We start from the raw sequence: 11,469 nt of genomic DNA, 5'->3' as shown, positions 1-11,469 counted from the left end.
TTATCCATGTTTTTTTGTTATGTCATGCCATTTGTTTGTCCTGAATAATCATTCGTGTAGTACGAATTAGTCTTTGTGGAATGGGATCTTTATTTGTGCCTAAATTGTATTATGATTGTGCAGAATGATTCAACTTGATTTGTCATGTGCACTAGTTATTTATGAGCAGGGGGAGTAATGACTAACGACAATGATGAACTTTTAGTACTAGAAATCTTGTGCTCCTATTGCCTTTGCTTGATCAGTAGCCTTGATCAGTAGCTAAACAAGCCCAAACGAATAGGACGCAAGTTTTTCTTCAAATTGATGCTCTTGCAGTGAAATTTCTATTACAGTAGCCTTGTGAGGATTCTAATTTTCTCACAACAGGCAGAAGATGAGACAACCGAAAGCTGGATTATATTGGGTTGATCCCCTCACATGTTGGAGATTAATCCCTTGGATCAGTATGGATCTGTTCCGCAACTTTTATATGTTGCACATATTCGAAGCTTATAACAAAATTAAAGTATGTATTGTAATGTACACACGTTCCTATTGCCTTTGCTTGATCAGTTCAGGCTTGAAGTTCAGTCCTAACTATTTAGACTAGTATGATAAATTACACTTTTTTTATATAAAGGAAGCTTTTGTTAAATTCTCACAACATTACATCGTGTTGATACAAGGCTATGAAAACGTATTTTCGACCTTTGCCTAAAAGTGAAAGTGGAGTAAGATCAACGCAATAATCATATTGATCTCATGTAGCGATTACAAATAGAGTACATGGAGGCAAGAAGATTTCACGCCATGAATGGAGGGAGCTAAACTTAGAAAGAAGGTATCCTGCATGGTCTCCAAAGATGGCATGAGCACGGCTTCGTCCTGTGCCGCTGCATTGTCTCTACAGATGGTGTGAGCACGACTTCGTCCTGTGCCGCTGCATTGTCTCTACAGATGGTGAATGAGCACGCTGACATTGTCCTGTGTCGCTACATGGTCCTGTAGAAGCGTCGTGAGAATGAGCACGCTAGCACGGCCCTGCAATTCGAACGTCGACATCAGCCATGTCTAGAGACATTCAAACTGGACCAGAACTCAGTAAAAACAGAGGCAGGTGTTGGTATATATTAACGCACACAGAATAATCTATACGCGTACGGATATTATACCGATGTAGCACTTCACCAGAAGTATCTCAGTTTTATATCGAACTCAAGAAAATGTGTGTGAGAATAACTAAATCTAACTTAACCCAACTTCTCAACAAGGCTTAGATAACAGGAGTATAAAGGAGATTGCAAAGGTCTTCTAGTTCAAACTTCGGAAAGCTATATCTTCTATTGTTTAATTCTATGGATATTACTAAAGAAAACACAGACATGGTATGTTTTCTCTAGTAACAAGGTCCTACTAGGCCTACAAACGAGAGGTGGACTATAAAGGATTCAACGAGGCTATTAGAGTCATTCTCGCGAGCTACCACCGATCTAGAAAGTATGGTACATCCACGAGTAACCGAGTCTAAGCACCACGCTTATACTACGAATACTACTTTAACCCAGGAGCTACAAAGATTAAAGTACTCAAAATAGAGTCGTAAACCTAAAGAACAATATAAACAAAATGCTTACTTGAATTAAAAGTTGATTACCAGAGAAATCTCAGAAGCAAGCTCAAGAAGAACTTGCATCGGCTCGGGTACAAGCCGTAGAGAGAGCACCGACAGGCCGGCACTTCCTCCAAACTCTTCCCTAACACTCTATCTCTCTATCTCTAATACAAGACTAGATCCAATTGAGATCTAATCTTCTCTTGATTGCTAGCTCTGATCCTAGTGGAAATATGAATTAGGGTTTCTGGCCTTCAAGCTCTCAGGTTCAATGCCTTCTCTCAAGAGGGGGGTACATGTAGGTATATATAGGGGCCTTCAAGCATCATGGACCCTCGGATCAAACCGACTTAAAAAGACAGCATAGATGCAAACCCTAGGGCAGTGGAGAACCGACGTAGTGACGGGAGGCTGACATGAGGGGCCCACAGGCCGGCCGGCCTGCTAGTGGCACTACAAGATTTTCGGTCTACTGCAACGCCGAAGAATTGCAACGTAGAAAATTTGGTTGCCAGAGATTGTTGTATTACAACCATTCTAAAAAATGGTAGCAATACATGCCTTTAATACAACGGTTTTCAAGATGTTGCAAAGCTCTGTTGCATTTGGTGGACGATATTGCAATGGTGAAAAATGGTTGCAGTAGACTTGATTTTGGTTGCAATTGTGTGATAGTACTGCAACTACATTTACGTTAGTTGCATTTGGTTTTGACTATTGCTACGGTTTTTTTGTGTTGCATAAAATTTGACAAGCGTTGCAAATGCTAGATACTTAATGCAACGAGAACTCTTGGAGGCGAAGCAAAAGTGGGGGTCAATTGCAACCTTTTTTGGCAGTTGCAATATACTTTGATATTGTTGCAAGTGCTAAATTTTATTGCAACGAAATCTATGGGGTCGAAGCGAAAATTGTGTTCAAGTGCAACGCTTATTTTTGGTTGCAATATACTTTGATAATTGCAACGAATTTAAAACTTAAAAAAAAGTATGGAAAGAAAAGAATTGGGGACGCATATATTAAAATTAAAAAGTGCTCCCCACAGGATTCGAACCATGGAGCTCTGGTTCAGATAAAACCTTCTCCACCACTGCGCTATGTAGGTGTATGGATGAAAATGGTACGGATATTTATTCGACCGTCCGTTCGACCGAACAAATATGAACACTTATCTGGATAGTTACTCGGATATCCGTAATTTTTTACGGATACGGATACTAAAACGGATATCTTAGGCGGATATCAAATACGGATGTAATATCATCGATATCCGGCGGATATCGGATAATCCGGTTAAGTATCGGATATATCCGGATATTTAAAAACGGATATTATCCGGATATTATTCAAACGACCTTGGATGGAGAAATGATCAAAATAAAAATTGTAGATCTCAAAAAGTTATGAAACTTTGTTGTTTACAACTTTTTCGTTTGAAATCATTTAGTGCTTCAAAATTTAAACCGTCCAAACTTTCTCAAATGGAAAACTAGTTTATAGGCGTCAAAATTTAAAAATCATAAATTTGAACCATCCAAACTATCTCAAATGGAAAGTTGACCAAAACAACAATTGTAGATCTTGATGAGTTGAACAAACTTGGTATTCAAAACTTTTCAATTTAAAGTCATTTAGAGTTCATAATACTAGAGTCAAAGTGTTGTTTTTTCATTTGACCAAATTTGACTTGGTCAAACTTGCTCAAATGAGACACTAAATGACCTCAGATGAAAAAACTCTGAATACCAAGTTTGATCATCTCAGCAAGATCTACAATTGTTACATAGCTCATTTTCCCATTTGAGAAAGTTTTATCAAACACTAGTCACAAATTCTTGAATCTCATATAGACTTTCTGAAACTATGTCACACACTTATGAAATTTGAACTATATTTTGTTCAAACTTTCTCAAATGAAAAAATGGCCTATATAAGGATTGTAGATCTTGATGAGATGAACAAATTTGGTATTCAAAACTTTTCAATTTGAGACAATCTAGGGTTACCGAAAACTAGTTTGTAAACGTCGAAATTTAAAAATCACAAATTTGAACCATCCAAACTATCTCAAATGGAAAGTTGACCAAAACAACAATTGTAGATCTTGATGAGTTGAACAAACTTGGTATTCAAAACTTTTCAATTTGAAGTCATTTAGAGTTCATAATACTAAAGTCAAAGTGTTGTTTTTTCATTTGACCAAATTTGACTTGGTCAAACTTGCTCAAATGAGACACTAAATGACCTCAGATGAAAAAACTCTGAATACCAAGTTTGATCGTCTCAGCAAGATATACAATTGTTACATAGCTCATTTTCCCATTTGAGAAAGTTTTATCAAACACTAGTCATAAATTCTTGAATCTCATATAGACTTTCTGAAACTATGTCACACACTTGTGAAATTTGAACTACATTTTATTCAAACTTTCTCAAATGAAAAATAGCCTATATAAGGATTGTAGATCTTGATGATCTGAACAAACTTGGTATTCAAAACTTTTCAATTTGAGACAATCTAGGGTTCTGAAAACTAGTTTGTAAACGTCGAAATTTAAAAATCACAAATTTGAACCATCCAAACTATCTCAAATGGAAAGTTGACCAAAACAACAATTGTAGATCTTGATGAGTTGAACAAACTTGGTATTCAAAACTTTTCAATTTGAAGTCATTTAGAGTTCATAATACTAGAGTCAAAGTGTTGTTTTTTCATTTGACCAAATTTGACTTGGTCAAACTTGCTCAAATGAGACACTAAATGACCTCAGATGAAAAAACTCTGAATACCAAGTTTGATCGTCTCAGCAAGATATACAATTGTTACATACCTCATTTTCCCATTTGAGAAAATTTTATCAAACACTAGTCATAAATTCTTGAATCTCATATAGACTTTCTGAAACTATGTCACACACTTGTGAAATTTGAACTACATTTTGTTCAAACTTTCTCAAATGAAAAAATAGGCTATATAAGGATTGTAGATCTTGATGATCTGAACAAACTTAGTATTCAAAACTTTTCAATTTGAGACAATCTAGGATTCCGAAAACTAGTTTGTAAACGTCGAAATTTAAAAATCACAAATTTGAACCATCCAAACTATCTCAAATGGAAAGTTGACCAAAACAACAATTGTAGATCTTGATGAGTTGAACAAACTTGGTATTTAAAACTTTTCAATTTGAAGTCATTTAGAGTTCATAATACTAGAGTCAAAGTGTTGTTTTTTCATTTGACTAAATTTGACTTGGTCAAACTTGCTCAAATGAGATACTAAATGACCTCAGATAAAAAAACTCTGAATACCAAGTTTGATCGTCGTCTGAATCATCATCACCAATATAGTCATCAACAGGTTCGGGAATTGCTTCGCTACGCACTTGATTAATAATGGCGGCAGAACCAGTTGTGCCTGCCCTATCTTGTCTTGACCAGTTTAAGAATTCCTGACCTTGGCCTGATTCATTCATTTCTTGGATTCCCACATCAAGTGCATCGACGTCATTTCCTGTGTCTGGCATGGAAAACAAATTTCTTGGTCTCACCAAAACAACAGTAGACCTACCCTATAATACACCAGTTAGAATAAATCTACAGCCACACAATAAATGCTTACTCCACAGTCATGACCTATACTACATCCATACCTATGAATACACCCAGAAAATATAACACCATCAAAACGAATACATCAGATTATCTCTTAACCATTCTCTCTCATTACTCATCCAAATCCGATGACTCATGTTGAGTGTGTCTGCCCTCCCGCGGACCTCCCACGCGCGCGCGACTCCTTTCCCTTTCGCTCGCGACCTCTCGGAATCGCGACTCGCTACTAGGCTGGCGGCGGCGCCTCCCTCTCAACCCACAACATCCCTCTCCGGCAGGCACCTCCCTCTTCCACTCCGGCTGGCACCGCGCCCCTCTCTCCGTCCCCGTCAAGCGTCGCTGCCTCCTTCTCCCAGTCCGGCGAACGGCTAGGGTTTCGACCGGCGGCGGCCGCACCCGGTGTAGGCTCCCCCGCCAACCGCGCCTCCCTCGATCTCCCTCGCCTACATCGGCCGACCCTTCTCTCGAGGCTGGCCATCGCCGCCTTGGAAGACAGCGGTGGCGTGAGCCCAAGAGGAGGCCATGGGAGGGCTCGAGATGCGGAGGCGCGGGCTCGGGATGCGACAGTGACGTGGGTCCGAGATGCAGCGGCCGGCGCGGGTCTAGGATGTGGCGGCTGCAGCTTCCACGAGGGCCTAGGAGGCAGCAGCGTTGTGGCTCGGGAGGCACGACGCGTAGCCTCGAGATGCGGCAGCAGCGCAGGATGTGGCGGCGCAGCCTCAGCAGGCGGCGGTGTGGGCTCAGGAGGGCGTTGGCGCCAGGACGACGACCACCAGGTCGCCAGGCCACTGGCCACCAGGGTATGATTTCTGATTCCGTGAATATCTTGATTGTCTCAGCAATTAAGATGCGTACAGAAAGTGTTAGTTTTCTTTTTTTGAAATCTAAGTGCTGATAGTTGTGCCACAGCTCACAGGTGTCGTCACGAACAAGATGATTTTTGGCTTGGGCAGATTTGCTAAACCCGGTTCTATGGGAAGCTGAAAGGTATAAAATTTCTCCTCAGGATTTGTGATTAGCTGGTAGTATAACAGTGTGTGGTAATTTCATTCGATTTATTCACTTCAGGATTTGTGCACAATTTCTATTGTGGGATTTCTTTGTCTGTTTACTAGAACAGTTGTAGTAGTTTGGTAGCACGACCATGTAACTTTTAAAGTTTTGTCGGAGCAAACGTTTTGTTTAATATTCCTCACTTATGTTATCTCTGCATGGGTTTCACTAATGCCGTTTACAAATTTGATTAGGTCCTACTTCTTTGGTGAAGTTTCTTCAAAAAGAGATGCAGAAGCATATCCAAATTTCCTATTCCATTTGTACTGACTATTTCGTTGGAAAATATCGATGCGATCAAAATGAAATGCTGCCACTAATTGTCAATACTCCTGGATGGGTAAAAGGTATCTCTTAGTCATGCGAGAGCTGATTTGCTTGGTCTTACCACATACTTGATTCAGTGATGTTTTCTTTTTTGTATTTTTATTTAATGCAAGTGCTGGTTTTGATATGCTCATAGAGATGCTGAGGTACATCTGACCCGCAATAGTTGTTCAGATATGCATCACAGTGCAGAGCAAGAATCTCCCTGATGGAGTGTTTTGGCTAGATGGTGGGCAAGCAGGAACTAAGATGATTAACATCGATGCTGCCTTTGATGATGCCTCGAATAGATCGTGAGTAACTTTTTTTTCAGTTACAAATTCAGAAACCGATATAGTTCCTTGTATTTGTAAAATATACATGTAGGTTGTGATTGCACCATTCAAAGATAGTTGTACTTGGGAAGTTTACATATTCTCTACCTGGGTTCACCGGACAATGCATTCCATATTTAGCTATCAATTTTCCTTATACCATGTTTTGACTACAGATATGGGTACTGACATGTGTTCATTCCATATTTAGCTATCAGTTTTTCTTATACCTCTGTTTGTCCTAATGGAACCCGACTACACATGAGGGTACTGACATGTTCATTCTAAAACATGGAATAGCATCGGATTTCAAACAATTAAATATCACGGTGGACTCTATGGTGGCTGTAGCGTTAGCACGGGCAATATACTTACAAGATGACAAGTATTATTGCTTTTCTTTTGTTCATGACACCAGGCTGTGAGTTAATGTTTTCTCCTATAAAATTTATATGCTTGTCAAATATCGAATATTATCTACTCACTACATACTGCATTCCCTTGGTTTGTGTTTGGTTGCAGAGGAACTGGCCATTAAGAAGGCTTTACTGAAGGTAGCAGCAGAAATGTTAGTATATTTCCTTTTAACTAAAAATAAAATTTCCTATGCATGAATCTTTGTTTGAGATTTTTTTATTATGTTGTTAAAATTGCATTTAACTAGGAATGCAGTATACCATGGATAATGGGTAACTAACGAAGTTAGTGTATATTCAATTTACGTTGCTCCGTAGGTGCTTGTGCCAGTGATCAGTGACTTCAGCATATTTTATGGAAAAAGGTCCTTACTGAGCAACCATATTTCTTCATCTTTGTTATAGAAATAACCTGTCCTGAAATGTAGGTTGTAGGGTACACAAATTTGTATCGATTAGCTGGATTGAACTTGAAAATTCTACTTCCTGTCTTAAAAAATAGATGATTTAGTTTTTTTTTTCCTTGCTCACAATCTTTGAGTGCTCGTTTTTAGGCCACTTTCAGGTGCAAGAAAGGATTTGTCTTTGCTGCCTACTGCTCAGGGCTTTGAAAGTTAAGTTCTATGATGTTACTTCAAGACCTTTTTAGTGTTGGGTTCCCTCTACATTTAGTGCTTTACCTTGAGCAGGCTAAGTGGGACCTTGAGGATAACGAGGCGAACAGAATCAAGATATGGACGGTGGCTAATGACCGTTACAAAGGATGGCGATCTACATTTAGTGCTACCTACAAGGCGTACACCACCTATGAAGAGAGAATGAGACATAGGCCAGAAGAATTAGACATTGTTGAGTGGCACTATCTGGTGTCGTATTTTGGCACCGAAGAATTCCAGGTTTGTTCCCAATTTTTAAAAAAACTTGCCAATTCCACTTCTGACGTCAAGGTTTATGTTTTGCGCACTGCTGATTTTATAAAAATCAAATCATTGCTGGTTCTGTGCAGAGGATTAGCAATAAGAATTCTCAGAATCGGCACAATCGACAGATACACCATGTTACAGGATCAAAGGGTTTTGCTCAATTGAGCTATGAGAAGGTAAAAAATTCTGTCACAAGGTTTTCCTTCAGGCATTTTTTTATGGTTTGTGCTTGTGCCCCCGAATGACAATGACATGATATTGTTATAACCTATATAGTCTTTGTATTTGATAGAGATATTTAGCCCACTGCCCACTACAAAAAAATATATTTTGCATCCTTGTATACAGAAAGCTGAAAAGTACTAAAACTAATGTGTGCCAACAAAAAGAAGAACTTGGATTCCTGTACTTTTTCAATAGCAATAAATATTTCTGTTATCTTCTGTTTTTAAATTCGTGGTGGATATCTTCCTGATCTTTACAGTTTATAAAAGCTTCTACATTTCACTAGATTATGAAATATGGCTATTTTTTTTACATTCTTGCCTAATTAGAGGGACCAACTAACTGGTGAAGAGCCAAATGATATGGAGCTTTTTATGATGACCCACCAACAAAATGGACAATGGACAAGCGAGGAATCTAGGGAAGTCTATGTGAGTATTAAACAGTTTTTACAACCCTTATTAAGTGATGCAACTGTCCTCGCTTAGAATTAAAGTTTTAATTAACTAAATTTCTTTGCTTTGTTAGGACAATGCAACCAGGAAGATTATGGAGCTGGAGTCAAGGCCTGACGCAAATGTCGTCTCAGACTTGGAGCAGAACCAGATTCTCCAATCAACCTACAAGGAAACGAGAAAAATCAAATCAAACAAGATGCATGCTAATGGTTACCTTGCAAGGTACCCAACTAGAAAAATCAAATCAAACAAGATGCATGCTAATGCATGTCAATGATTTTTTCAGGAGGAATCTTGAGTTTGAGAAGGAGCATGCGAATGGTGGGATGATGGCCAACATACATATCAAGGGAACCTTTGCTGCTACAGTAGACATTAGTCTTTTGATTCGAATGAGTTCAAACAGTTGTCTGTGCTTAACACATTATTATGTGTTAAGCTATCTACTTGTTCTCATTTAGTTTGACACTCGGTGTGTTTTGTTAAAGATTTTGTATGAACAAATTATATTTCGTTTTAATGGATGTCGATGCTTCCTTCATTATGTATTTGTCGTTTTGCGATTATTAATTTAAGCTACCAAACAAAGTGTCGCAACATGAATTATTAATATATTAATCTGGCGTTGCAATATATGATGGCACATATAACAACCACATTTAGTTGTGGCAATAGGTACGATAATCGTGGCAATAGAGAAACTATCTCTTGCAACTACAAAAAGATGACGGTGGCAATAGAGGAATCTACCTATAGCAACCAGATAGTTAGTAACGTGGCAATAGATGACCTGTCTGTAGCAACCAACCTAAGTAACGTGGCAATAGCCTATGCCATCTATAGCAACCATTCAGAAACCAACCTAAGTAACGTGGCAATAGCCTATGCCATCTATAGCAACCATTCAAAAACGTGGCAATATACGACCTCTCTGTAGCAACCATTTAGGCGACGTGGCAATAGAGAACCTCTATTGCAATGCTTTCTCTGCGTAGCAACAACCACGATTGCAACACCTGTGTTGTGTTGCGCTTGCATTGTGTTGCTACACGACCAGCATGTCGCAATACGTATCGCTAGCAACGCCTAGTTCGTTGCAATTGATACTATTACCACACCCATAGTGGTTGCAATTGCTTTTGTTACAACACTCACCAGGTGTTGCAAAAGCGTCAAAAGTGTTGCAATAGAGGGGCTGTGTGTCGCAACTAAAATGTAACCCATTGCATTATGCTATTGCTACCCTTACAAGTGCAACGACATTTAACAAAAAAAAATTGGTAGCAAAATTACTATGGCTACCATTTTTGGGTCTTTTGCTACACTTTTTTGGCGTTGCAGTAGACCAAAAATCTTGTAGTGTGGGGCCAGCCGGCCCCTCATGTTAGTGGCTCGGGGTCTGCTTCGGTGATTTGCCTTCTGGAGTCTTTCCACGTAGATACCGTCGCGGATAAATGTGATTTCCTTTGACGAATGGGTCCTCCTTGGTGGTTTTCTAATTAAATTCTGCTGACAACACAAATTCACCAAAACTCATGAAAATTGTTAGTTTAAACCCCTAAGTCTATGTTGGTGATTCATTTTGATAATTTATACAAGGTATACTGACGGTTTATAATTAATATTAACTACCGTCAACAAACTTCCCCACACTTAGGCTTTTACTCGTCCTCGATAAAAGGATGGAGTACTTAAGACATAACCTTTGGACAAGATATCAACATAAAATCATTCCCAGTCATACATGCTCTGCAGGATTCAAAGTGTCTACCATGAAACTTTGGGCGGTTGAAGAACGGAACTGCTTGAAACCAATCACCATCTTTCTTTAGTTAAGTCAATTGGAGAATTATTTTAAGATTTGTGAAAACAAAACATAGCTTACCTTCTCCTTTTTGTGGTACTCTCAAATCACTCAGTATATATGGTATTTTGGATCCTCACCAAGGCATTGATGTTCTTGCCTTCTTTTTACCTATTTCTAAAAAGCTTATGTGGAGCTTAGGTAGGGATAAATATGAGAACATACTTGCATCGCATATATTGTAAAGTCAAAACAAGGATCCAAGGAGAAAAATATCATAATCTTAGATCAAGATGTGGATGTGTGTGGATATGTATATGGTGGCTAACCTAATTCTACTATGCTTCTTGAAACATATCTCTCTTGTCGAAACTTGCAAGAGAACATGGGCTATCTTTCTTTCTTTTTTTAGGCGGGCATCTAAGTACCCATTGTTTTAGATATCTTGGACAATTGTCCATTTTTTCAATATTTTTTTTTCTTTTATGAAATACTCTTGCATAGCCCACACATCTTTTCTGCAATTGGAATGTTTCAAGAGAGACATTTACAAGAACTTGGAGCATTTATCCTAACAATCATATTTTTGTGTCTATTCCCGGTGTAGGAGTAGAACATTTTTGGATGGATGGAAAACATGTTGTTGTGTACCCCTAGTGTAGGAGCAGCAGATATATATGGAGTGTGTGTGATCTTGATCTTGGAAGCATGATAAATTTCTCAACAAGGATCACAAGGTT

The 11,469-nt window shown here is 38.7% G+C and overlaps 1 long non-coding RNA gene across 1 annotated transcript; it reads left to right on the top strand.

Annotated features, from left to right (window-relative positions):
• The first annotated feature begins 6,742 nt into the window (after positions 1-6,742).
• Positions 6,743-7,464, top strand: LOC136509599 (uncharacterized). The gene is made up of 3 exons (XR_010772390.1): positions 6,743-6,882; positions 7,204-7,324; positions 7,426-7,464. It is a non-coding gene; the product is annotated as an uncharacterized lncRNA (long non-coding RNA).
• The last annotated feature ends 4,005 nt before the right edge of the window (positions 7,465-11,469 follow it).

Source organism: Miscanthus floridulus, chromosome 15 (assembly GCF_019320115.1).
Source record: "Miscanthus floridulus cultivar M001 chromosome 15, ASM1932011v1, whole genome shotgun sequence".
Taxonomy (NCBI): domain Eukaryota; kingdom Viridiplantae; phylum Streptophyta; class Magnoliopsida; order Poales; family Poaceae; genus Miscanthus; species Miscanthus floridulus.
The sequence above is the reverse complement of the archived record's forward strand: the minus strand, read 5'-3'. Positions and strand labels throughout refer to the sequence as shown.